The 13,166-nt window shown below is 37.4% G+C and overlaps 1 protein-coding gene across 1 annotated transcript in view; it reads right to left on the bottom strand.

Annotated features, from left to right (window-relative positions):
• The window catches only part of insyn1 (inhibitory synaptic factor 1), a 75,443-nt gene that overhangs the window by 31,255 nt on the left and 31,022 nt on the right, over window positions 1–13,166 (bottom strand). The window lies entirely within an intron of this gene.

Here is a 13,166-nt window from a genome sequence, read left to right as displayed (position 1 = left end):
TGCTGAAAAAGAGGACAGCACTGTTGCAACGCATTGGCAACCTCCTCTGGCATTGTTGCATTTTAGCATTAGCAAGACATAATCAAGCTGTATTTCTTAATTTGCTAAAACTTTTGTCACTGATAGCCCAGGGCAAGACATCTGAAACTTTTCTATTAACATCCTGCAGAGTGGTTTCCCTCTCTTTGACAAGCAACAATCATTTATTCGTAATGAAAATAGATTGAAGCTCCCCTTAGTTTCTAACCAAAAGCGACTCTAAAGGGTTCTACTGAAGCTGCTGAGTTTACAGAGCTTTCAAAACGATTGTATTGCTTTGCACAGAATTACTGTGTATTTAAGTGAATATTTTTGTAAGATTTCAAATGACAATCCATCTATCTTTGTGTGTTTCAGTCACAGAGACGACGCTGCCATCACAATGTGTTAGTTTTGCACTAAACAAAGCACTTATAGCACTGAGGCTTGAAGTTCAATTTTGGTCTCATCCAGCCACAGACTCTTCTTACAAATTGGCGAGTCTCGCGTGCCTTGGGCAGACTAGATGCGATATGAGATCTTTCAGCAAAGGGTCCCTTCATGCTTCCCTTTCCCAGCAAGATTCATGAAGTGTATGTTCTGCTTTTGGACAGTTTCTCCTATCTTTGTCATACGTGACGCTTTAGGCCTTTCCTACTGACTGCTGTCCCACATCTTCTCATCTTTCAATGACAATGTGCTTGAAGACATACTGGATATTCTTTATATTCAGGCCCCATTTTCACAAACCTCACCCCAGACATGCTAGAAAAATTCTCAATGCTTCTCAATGGTCACGGGTGTATTGTTCTATAATCACAAGCATGTAAAGTAGTATTGTCAACCTGAAATCAGATATTAAAGCTGTATCATTTCTCAACATTGTCGCTTAAGTGTCTGTTAATGAAATTGTAAACTCACAAACTGACGTCACAAACTACCTTGTAACCTATCAGATCAACGTGTGATTGTCAACCAGTGGATCTCTGAGCTGAGTGAGTGAGTGGAGGCGGGGCTCATTTGCATATTCATAGAACCTTATTATAAATGAGGCAGGGGTGTCGAGTTACATACAAGCTATTTTAAGGCATGAATAATTTTTTTTGCAAGGAAAAAACACTTAAATATAACATTTTGGTCATCAAAGATGAGTTTTAAGGGATACTTTACAACAGCTGGTCATATCTTTACTGGCTTTATAATTGTACACCCTCAATCAGAACAATACTGAAAAACATTCAAATCTCTTAATGGAACAAAACTGACCAACATTCAAATCTCTTAATTGTCTTTGAATGCTCAGACGTGAACCCGAGTATAACCGTTATACTGTATATCAATATATCGCCCAGCCCTAAAACCTGCTCTCTGGTAAAGTGGCATGTAGACATAACAGTATGACTTTCTACGCATTGTGAAAGCGCAATACAAAGAACTAACTCAACGAACTCTCATTCATTTGCAACTGCATGTCAACTAACTCTCATTAGAGTATTAGTAGACTGTTAGGTTAGGGTTCAGGTTAGTATAATAAGTTGCAAAGGTACTTATAGTCAGTAGAATGTATGTTGGTGGACCATCAAAATAAAGTGTTACCCTAAATTTGACTGAACTTGTATCAAGTACAGACATGTGGGTTTTATATAATTATTTGAAAGTAAGTTCAAGGATAATTAATCTTTTGGGTGCATATATGTGCATCTATTATTTTCTATTGTTTATCTCTAATTAATATCTAGAAAATATCTAGATTTTATTCACTATTTGAATTCAGTGACATATTAATGCATACATTATAAAATGTGTAAAAAGGGGCCAGATTTACTAACAGCTTGCACCAGTGTAAACCCTCTTTTGGTGTATTAAAAAACCTGTCTGGATTTAATAAAGACGCAGTGAGAAATTGGCGACAAAAAGGCATTTATTTTTACGGCTGAACATATTCATTTGTAAGAGTTTCCCTTTCAGACGCAAAAGTTATAAGAGGAGGGGTTTTAAAATAAATCATGCAACATAATGTACTAAGATTTGCGGTAGTCAATTTACTTGTACTAGCTCCATTATTTAACTCACGTTCGACACACTGCGATTGAATTGGTTATAATGGAGACAAGCTGCTGCATCTGTGCTCTTAAGCGGCCCGCAGGAACCTGACGATTACCCGCATAAAAGTTGCTAAAACGGGTGGATTGTGACATTCCTAAAATTCACGGGTGGGGATGCGGGCGGATAATGAACTCCTTGCGGGCGGGTAGCGGATGAAAAATATGTGCAATATTTGTATGTCTAAATTACCATTACACATACGCAAATATGTTTTTTAGTCAGGCCATCCTATTGTTTGCCGTAACCCGACCGACCCTGTCAATTTAGGACCGACCCAATTAATTTTTTTCCCCTTTTAGTCCGACCGACTTGCCGGTTGTAAACTTGCGTTAAGACCGACCAATTTTTTTGTTTTACTCTTCAAACAACTAATTCAAATGCAATAAAATGATATTAATTGTATTTTAGTAAGTATTGTGTAAATAAATTGCCCATATATAGGCCTACATACAAAACGTAGGCTACGCTCTTTCTTTTAAATAAAAACCCGTGGCGTCATCTATGATTATATGGGCTGTAGGCTATATGCGAAATGAAACCGAAATCGCGACACTCAGGGCCACGAACCTACAATTAAAAATTTCACAGAGATCTCAAACAGGCATTTAAAACACCAAATATTACGAATTTGCATATCAAGCAAAATAATATTCGATGATTGATCGAAAATCGTATCTCTCCCCCCACATGCTCACCGGCAACGCTCCGACATTAAATTCCTCTGCCAGGCTAATAGGCCTATGTGTTGTAGCCCAGTCATTAAAAAACGATTTAGTTTCATATTCATGTTTAATTTTTTTTTTTTTTTTTTTAAACTTCATGTTGATTATATGAAAAGTGAAAAGCATGAATAAGATAAGATGATCCCGAATATCGGGAGACAAATGGAGTGGGCAGACATGATTTTGACTACTTTATTAAGTTTGTTTTTGTAGAAAGCCTTTCTTTAAAGTGAATTTCGTTTTGTATTAATTGTATCTTAATTTTAATCAATGTTTCATCAACCAATTACCTGGATTGAATAAATAAGAGCTACATATAGCAGGAAATATAATCAGGACACGGAGGCGCCAGCGCGTGAACTGGAGGTAGCCTATTTAGGTTCAATGGCGCAAAACAAAGCGCACTTTAGCCTTTTTCATTAGCCCATTCATGAGGCTATTGTGATGTTGAGAGAGGTGCGAGATAAAAAATAAAGCATTTTAATTGGAATGATTTTACCCTGTGTGTGTTTTATCGCGGGCACGGGTCGGGTAACGGGCCAAATATTAATGGGTCTGGGCGGGTGCGGATTTAATTTTGATATTATTACGGGTGACGGGTCGGATCTGGTGCTGAACTTTGCGGGTACGGGCGGGGGCGGGTATCCAAAAATGGACCCGTGCAGGACTCTGTCCCCATCTACTGGCCTGGCATGCATAATAAAGTGTTTTTAGTTGTTTTCATGGATGTTGTCGTCTAAATTTGAAAAAAGCAAAGGAAATGTGTTTCCGTTTTTAGTACATCGTCGTTGTGTAAACATACCCTTAATGTGCGCATTGTCAGTATCAACCGCAAAGTTTTGGATTTGAGGGATTTATAGTGTCAGCCGCCTCCAGATGGCTAATGTTCCTACAGTGACACGGATGAGGGCTGGAGAAACTTTCGTGAGGATGAATGTGGATGATTACCTCTAAGCTAAATGAAAGTCACAGGTTAGAAGGACAGAATGGCTTTAGTTCTCAGGGTGGCGTCATCCACTTCTACACTTCTACTGGCCGTCGCAGGAGCCAGACAGTGGGAATGGATCGTGTTCAGAGATGAAGTCTGGACGGTCTCCAATGCTGGGGGGAATATGGGTCTCGGCCAGACAGCGGTGAGGTGACCGCCGGACATGTTGCTCCAACACACACATACACACACTCGCTGTGCACTTGTCATTTGAATGATGAAGCACCTGGACCCTCCTCGTGTCTCTCGTTTTCTCTCTCTCCTTCATGAAATCCTGTTACACTTCACTCGTATATGCCAGTTCTACTCTCTGAAGCAAAGCTCTCTTTCTTTAGCCTGTCTTTCTCTCTCTCTCTCTGAGACTAAACAGTCTGCTCTGATTTTTGTGTTGTTTTAGTACCTAATTCACTAAATGCATGAGCTAAATCAGTCACAAAATCTGCACAATTTCGGAGCTTGTGAGTTAGTTTTAGATTGCATAGAGCTGCACAATTAATCGTTAAAAGATTGCGATCCAGATTCAAACATCCACGCGATCTTATTCCTAAATGACAACGATTCTATTAAACCTTTGACAAGTACGATCACAGCGAATATTCAGATGTGCGTTCTGATCCAGAGAGAGCAGTTGTCATGCACAGGTCTTTTCAACCACACAGTATCATTTTTGTCTTACAATAATTCACAGAATCACTGAGATAAAAGATTATAGTTCAGATATAAACACTGATGTCTACAGTAGCAATCAAAATAGAGTAAATCATCTTTTGAAAGTAACATGGCGCTTAAAATAAAGATTGTGTCAATTACACCATTACACCAGTGGGTGGCGGCAAGTGACTGTTAAAAAAATCTATGTGTCATTGAATCATTCACTTAAGAGATTTGTTGTTTTGAAAAACTGCTGATTCATCCAGTAATGAATCAAGTGAAGTTGAAGTGATTCATTGAATCATTCAATAATTTTTTTTTTTTTTTTTTTTTTATAATTCATTCAAATAAATAAAAAAAGTGTTTAACAGATGGCAGATGACCTGGGTCTGTGGTGGAGTAGTGAGTTTGATGTGTAATTTAAACTGGAGGTTCTGTGGGGTGTGGACTGGATCCACTCCATTCCTAGAGCTTCCGAACAAATGGGGTTTGGGGGTTTGGACTGATGGGGCAGTGAACCCGAGGTCAGTCCTAGAGCTCCTCCTGTCCGGTTTTAGGGAAAAATCGGGTCTATTGGAGACGTCAAATAGATTGTTTTTATGCGTATCGAAAGATCACCACAGACACAGTACAATCCAAATGGGACAATCTCACAGTATAATAAGCAGCTGTACAAAATATGATGCCAGTTTATCTCTTTAGATTCTCTTTAAAACTGTATCCACTGTACGTCCGACTGACTGACTGTATTCTTCATTTGATTCTAAACTGAACTCAAATGACACTGAAAATTAGAGAGAAACATAAACCGCTTAATTGGGGAAATTGAGAGATGCAAAATAAGATACAGATGAGAAGTTTATTCTATGTATTATCTTTGTACTACTTTAATTTATTTTACTCTAATTATTTTTTAACTGTATCATTTATCTCTTTTAATTCCTTTTATAACTGTTTTAATCTTCCTTGCTTTTATTTTGTGATTATTTTTATTCCTTTCTATGTAAAGCACTTTGAATTGCCATAGTGTATGACATGTGCTATATAAATAAACTTGCCTTGCCTTGCAGCAATCATGTTATTTTGTGTAATTGTCTATTCAGAATTGTGATATCTGTTTTAGACAAAATTAAAGCAATTATTGTTAATGTATCCAGCTCTACTGCACAGGATAACGCATTTCACTGCAATCTGACTCACTTCACCTCGACTTTACAATCTCACTGCATCACTGTAATGCAGGAAATCCTGAAGCTCTGAAACGCCCGGAAGCGTTCCCAGTTCTCCATCATTTGAAGAATAACTGCTGTCATGATCAATGGAAACTGTAAAGATCCCTTTTAAACGGAATTCTGTTTCTGATTTCGGTTTAATAACGGCACCTTCATTTGCCCCAGGAGTTTTGAAAATAACGCGCAATTTGAATAATGAGTCTAATTTATAAAGAAACAATAGAAACTAAATTACATACACAATGAATTTTTGGTTACACTTTATTTCAATGGTCCACTTTAGATATTCTACTAACTATAAGTAGCTTAATAAGTAGCTTTATAACTAACTTAATAAGTAACTTTGAAACTATATGTCAACTTGCTCTCATTAAAGTATTAGTAGAGTGATAGGTTCAGGTTAGTAGAATAAGTTTATATGTAGTTGTAAAGTTACTTCTAGTCAGTAAAATGTGTGTTGAGGAGCATCAGAATAAAGAGTTATCAGATATTAATCATCAGTCTACTAATACTCTAATGAGAGTTATCTGACATGTAGTTGCAAAGTTACTTATAGTTAGTAGAATATCTAAAGTGGACCATTGAAATAAAGTGTTATACCGACTTCCTTATATACTGTATGTAAAATATGCAAATCCTCACCTGTTCAGTGCATTAGCACCTGGTTAAACAGAAATGCAGGCAGTGGTCTTTTAGCATTATTTACATGTTATTATAAAACAGATAGTTCCAGTCCTTGATTCTGATTGGTTGAGCCGCGTTCGAAGCCGTTGTAAATGAGTCGACACACACACGTGTTACACAAGCATTACATTAGTGTTACAGCGCGTTTGTTTTGTTGCTGCATGTGTTGCTTAGCAACCTCTGTGGAACTACATTGCTTGGCGGAGGAAAAAATGTGTCATAACGTTATATTTTTTTTGTTGCTGGTGTTGATTTTATGAATAAAATAAATATTAAAATGAATATTTTCATGGAGTAACCGTTTTATAAAAGCAATAAGCCCCTTGAAGCCGTGTTTTACAGTGGATTTAGAACAGTTGGCACTCCACTCCGCTATATCCACTGTAAAACACGGCTTCACAGGGCTTATTGCTTTATTATAGCATTTATTAATATCTAGAATTAGCTTGTGTGTGTGTGTGGTGAATGTGTGAGTGAGCAAGTGTGTGTGCGTTTATTAATTGTGTGTATTTGAGGTCTCATCGAGTGCCAGTGCCAGTGCTGTAGCAGTATGAGAGAGAGAGAGAGAGAGAGAGAGAGAGAGAGAGAGAGAGAGAGAGAGAGAGAGAGAGAGAGAGAGAGAGATCAAAGGCCACAATACTCTCCATCCATACAAGCTGTCACCGCTTCCCCTCGATCTCACCCCTCCATCCCTCAACCAGACTCCTATTAAAGTGCACAACACTGACGGACAGATGCAGAGATCACTGCAACGCCTGATGGATCTCCACTTTGAAGTTATGCGATATTACACAAGCCATTTTAAGTAAATCAGTTTGTTTAGATGGTTCATTTAAATCAAAAGGTCCCACAAGTTTCACTGATTCAGTCCCAGTTCCGCATTTAGACAATATTTAGTGGCTTATTCATGATGCTTTGTTTTCAAAAATTAAATTAGAGTATAATTGGTAATATTATATGGAATATAATTATAATATGGTTACACTTTATTTTAAGGTGTCATTGTTACAGTGTAATTATATATGGGTTAGGGTAGGACTAGGGTTTGGTTGAGGGTTAGTTGCATGTAATTATGCATAATGTACTGTTATTACTATTGCAAGTACATGCAACATATATGCAAAATAAAGTGTTAACTTATCATGTAGATAATACTTAACATGAACTAACAATGAAAAAAAACATTTATTCATCTTAGCTGGTTTAATTTTAACATGTACTAATGCATTATTAAAATCAAAAGTTGTATCTGTTAATATTATTTAATTGATCAGAACAGTTGTATATTTATTACCTAACATTAACAAAAATGATTACGTACTCTAACAAATGCATTGCAATGAACATCATTAACTAATATTAACTAATGGAACCTTTTTAGTGTAAATGTCTCTGTTGGTTTCATGTTGTCGCTCTAATTGAGTTAAAAGGCTCAAAATAGTTTCTAAATTGTTGATGCAAAAATCTTTAGAAGATCTTGAGGAAAAAATAAAATAATGTTACACTTTATTTCGATGGTCCACTTTAGACAATTTACTAACTATAAGTAACTTTGCAACTACATGTCAGATAACTCTCATTAGAGTATTAGTAGACTGATGTTAATATCTGATAACTCTTTATTCTGATACTCCTCAACAGACATTATACTAACTAGAAGCAACTTTACAACTACAGGTCAACTTATTCTCCTACCCTGGACCCGAACAGTCCACTAATACTCTAATGAGAGCTAGTGGACATGTAGTTGCAAAGTTATTTATAGTCAGTAGAGTGTCTAAAGTGGACCATTGAAATAAAGAGTAACCGCAAATACTAATAATAGAAAGTATACCACGACCCCTCTAATATCAACGTTTTCAACACCAGAATCCAGATGTGTTGCAGGCCAGACTCAGAAATGTGTTGTAAATCTTTTTTTATCGTGTCCCCATTTAATCAGTTACTACTACACACATCACGCATGGCCGTGCTCGAACCCGCCAGGAGACAGGACAGATGTGCATGTACGTTCATCTTTGTACAGATGTGCATGTACGCTCATCTCCATGCCTGTGAATAATTCTGCAGTTTGGCCTGAGCTACAGTCGTCTGCCAGAGAAGAGGAGGAGAAAGAGACACGGGGGTGTAGAGATGGACAGAGAAACAGGGAGGAAGCTGAAGGGAAAGAGAGACGTGGAGGACGAATGTAAATAAAGACGTAAGAAATAACAACAAACACATTTGAAAGAAAAGAAAATGGAGTGCTCCTTCTGTTTACGTGTTTCAAATCTGTCCATTAAACATCTCAGTGCTATTGCAAACATTAACTCTATTGAAAAAATAAGGAGTCTTGTGGAAAATGATATTTCTAGGCAATCATTTCCCCTAATCAGATAGTTTGATGGTGATCATGAGCAGATCAAGCGTTAGAGCTGAAGTGTCTGCATGAGATTTACTGTGCAGAGACTCTTCCTCTTCCTCGCCGAGGTTTGCAGTGTCCTGATTAGTATTCTGCAGAGGAGCAGGCCATGGGCTAAATATAGCCAATGAAAACAAGACCAGTAGCATCACACCGCTAGCACTGGAACACTGACTGCTCACCAGTCAGACACCGGCACAATCAGGAGAAATAACACTCGTCCCCTCAAATGACACTGTCTATTCAGTATTTAAAAGTGATGCAGTTTTTTCTGTGCAAAATGCCTTCTCTTATCCCACATTAATATGCAGAGACGACTATAAATAGACATTCGTAGGCCGGTTCACCTGACGTGTGAAACTGTGCAGCTTTTAAAACATATCTGTGCTCTGTTTGACAGAAGAACTGGCTCAACCAGTGGTGTGAGTTTGGGGGCGGGGCTATTTATTTTTCCGACCAATGGCTAAATGAGTAGAGGGAGAGGAAGTTACTTTTGCAATTTCAATGCAAGTCTATACACTTCACCTCTGCAATCAGGTCAAATTCATCTCACCGACCATTTTGAAATCCAAATCTCTTAAGCTGCATTAAAATAATCAATAGGATAAACAAAACATGCTATGTTGCAGAATATTTAATGCATCCTGTCATATATATATATATATATATATATATATATATATATATTTATAGTGCATGCGCTACATCTCCCCATTGGCCTTTTACATGTCCATTAATGCTACCTGAAAAAATAAAATAAACAAATAGCCTAAAATAAAATAAAATAAAATAAAATAAAATAAATGACATAGGATCAAATAAAATAATTAAAACCATTTAACTGAATGAAGTCTCTCTTTAATGGCTGTTTCAGTGGATTTTAAAATAAAAATAAATAAATAAATAAATAAGATTAAAAAAAAAAAATCTAAAAAATAGTCTCTCTCATGGCTGTTTTTGTGTATTTTAAATAAAAGAAAATCCTTAAACAAGTATTTGGCCATTTGGAAAAAAATAATTTTCATCTCGATGTAAATAATTCATTTATTAACACTTCTTCAGTCTAGATCCCCCCTCCCCAAAGTTTGCATATAAATATAATGACTGAAACCCTGTAACAGTTGTCACACAAGAGCATATTCCTGAGAAGAAGCATCTCTAAAGCCTCCTCTTTAAAACAGTGAGAGCAGCGTCCAGTCAGTCTATAAACACCATCAGAGAGGACGGAGGATTCGGATTCACTCGGATTCACTGGGCTATTTACAATTGGTAAGGTGACCTGAAAGTGGACGAACCCTCCCTCTCTTTCCAGACCACCATCAGCTGTCTCCCATATGAACAGAGGACGCATCAGTAACGTCCTCGCATGGCACGGACAGATGCTAGCAAACACACACACACACGCTAAATTACAGCCTCAAAACTCAATGTTCCCGTCAGCCGCTGCACACAGCTCAAACTAGGGCACAGTTAATCTGTTGAAGAGATGGTAGAGGTGTCCTAGTTTATTTGACACACTGCAGTTACTACACACCACGCTTCGGAGGTTGAAGGTTTACAGAAGTGCAGTGTACAGAAGGAAAGGTACACACACACAACAAGAGGTATATTTGTGTTTTGGTTATTCAAGCTACAAACAGAAAATTGCCCTAAGAGCCCTAGATTATAGAAAGCACTCGACTTGAACAAGTATGAACAGATCTTTTTAACTGAACCAAGCCTCTCTTAGTTTTGTGGATTTTCCTGCTCTCAAGACTAGCATTAGCGTCGATAGAACTACTGAACCAATCCAGCACTTTGACTGAATGTGTCTTAACAAGTTTCAGAGTGCCACTGAATGAGATCTTTAGTTTGTGAATAAACAAATACAAACACACTGGCAAAGTATTGGTTAATCTAATTAAATGATTCTCGTGAATTAACTGTACAAACTTTCGACACTGAACGAGATGTTTAGTTCATTTAAAATGGTACTTCTAGTTCGTGAATGTCACGTTTTGGTTTTGTCATTGTCATGTTTCTGTGTCTTGTCATGTGATTCCCTGTTTGTCATGTGATCCTGCCATGTGTCTTGTCATTGGTTAATTGTCTGATCATTGTTCACAGGTGTCCCTTGTCTTGTAATTAGTCTGTGTATTTAATCCCTCATGTTTGCCATGTGTCTTGGTCAAGTATTGTTTTCTGTAGTCCACTGTTGTGCAAGTCTATGTTCGCGTTTATGTCCACGGTTTTGTTTATTGCCATGCCTTTGTTTTATGTTTAATCTTGTTTTGTTTAAATAAACTGCACTTGGGTTCTCAATAAGCTTGTCTCCAGTGGATCCCTTACAGTGAACAAGGAATCTTGTTCATAGATGAAGTGAATCAACTAGGATGTTTCTTTCATGATGCAACTAGGCATCTCGTTTATATATTAAAATAAAATAAAATCCTCATTTGCATCCTGGTGTTTCAGTCCAGCATTTTTTGTCCCCAAATTTGTATGAAATATGTTGACTGAAACGCTGTTACAGTAGGAACAATAAAGCACTGCATGCAAAAGTCTCTCTCATGACTGTTTCTGTGGATTTTAAAATAAAATAAAATAAAATAAAATATAGTATAATAAAATTCAACATTGGCCTAAAATCTTTTAACTGAACAATATCTCTCATTTAATAAAATAATAAATAAATATTTAAATAAAAATTAATCGACCTGTTACTGTTGCCACAATAAATCACAGCCTGCAAAAATCCTAGGCATCTTATGTATGAATGAACAGATTGAGCTGTGACATCTCATATTATTTTGAATTAATCGGTTGAGTGAATCATTCAATGACTCATAACACACTCACTTGTCGCCACCTACTGGTGTATCGATGTGAGCGCCACTGAACGAATCTTTCTGGTGAACATAGATTCGAATCACCACTGGCATGCATCTGTATTTTCCAGCCCAGGCTCATTCGGAAAGCATACCTGTGGCAACACTTTTGCAAAACGCAAAATACGTTGCCTCGTGTACGTTTCGCGACAGTTTCAAAGTGAAATTAGTGCTTAGTTTTGTTTACAGAACCGATGAACGTGAATATGGCAATGTTTTATTACGTCTGTGTTTGTACGTATCACTGCATTTCTGAATTGAAATGTCCAGTGAGTGGCGCTAAAAGATTAATGCTCATAATAGTCATGTTTTAAAATAACGTATGCCTACACTATACCCTAAACCCACACTATACCCTAAACCCACACTATACCCTAAACCTGCACTATACCCTAAACCTACACTATACCCTAAACCTACACTATACCCTAAACCTACACTATACTATACCCTAAACCTACACTATACCCTAAACCTACACTATACTATACCCTAAACCTACACTATACCCTAAACCTGCACTATACCCTAAACCTACACTATACTATACCCTAAACCCACACTATACCCTAAACCTGCACTATACACACCCTAAACCTGCACTATACCCTAAACCTGCACTATACCCTAAACCTACACTATTACCCTAAACATACACTATACCCTAAACTACACTATAGCCTAAACCTACACTATACCCTAAACCCACACTATACCCTAAACCTGCACTATACCCTAAACCTACACTATACCCTAAACCTACACTATATCCTAAACCTACACTATACTATACCCTAAACCTACACTATACCCTAAACCTGCACTATACCCTAAACCTACACTATACCCTAAACCTGCACTATACACACCCTAAACCTGCACTATACCCTAAACCTGCACTATACCCTAAACCTACACTATTACCCTAAACATACACTATACCTTAAACTACACTATACCCTAAACCTACACTATACCCTAAACCTGCACTATACCCTAAACCTACACTATACCCTAAACCTGCACTAAACCCTAAACTACACTATACCCTAAACATACACTATACCTTAAACCTGCACTATACCCTAAACCTACACTATACTATACCCTAAACCTACACTATACTATACCCTAAACCTACACTATACCCTAAACCTACACTATACCCTAAATCTGCACTATACCCTAAACCTGCACTATGCACACCCTAAACCTGCACTATACCCTAAACCTACACTATACACACCCTAAACCTGCACTATACCCTAAACCTACACTATACTATACCCTAAATCTGCACTATACCCTAAACCTGCACTATACACACCCTAAACCTGCACTATACCCTAAACCTGCACTATACCCTTAACCTTCACTATTACCCTAAACATACACTATACCCTAAACTACACTATACCCTAAACTACACTATACCCTAAACCTACACTATACCCTAAACCTACCCTATACCCTAAACATACACTATACACTAAACCT

The sequence above is a fragment of the Squalius cephalus genome, assembly GCF_949319135.1.
Source record: "Squalius cephalus genome assembly, chromosome: 6".
NCBI lineage: Eukaryota > Metazoa > Chordata > Actinopteri > Cypriniformes > Leuciscidae > Squalius > Squalius cephalus.
The sequence above is the reverse complement of the archived record's forward strand: the minus strand, read 5'-3'. Positions and strand labels throughout refer to the sequence as shown.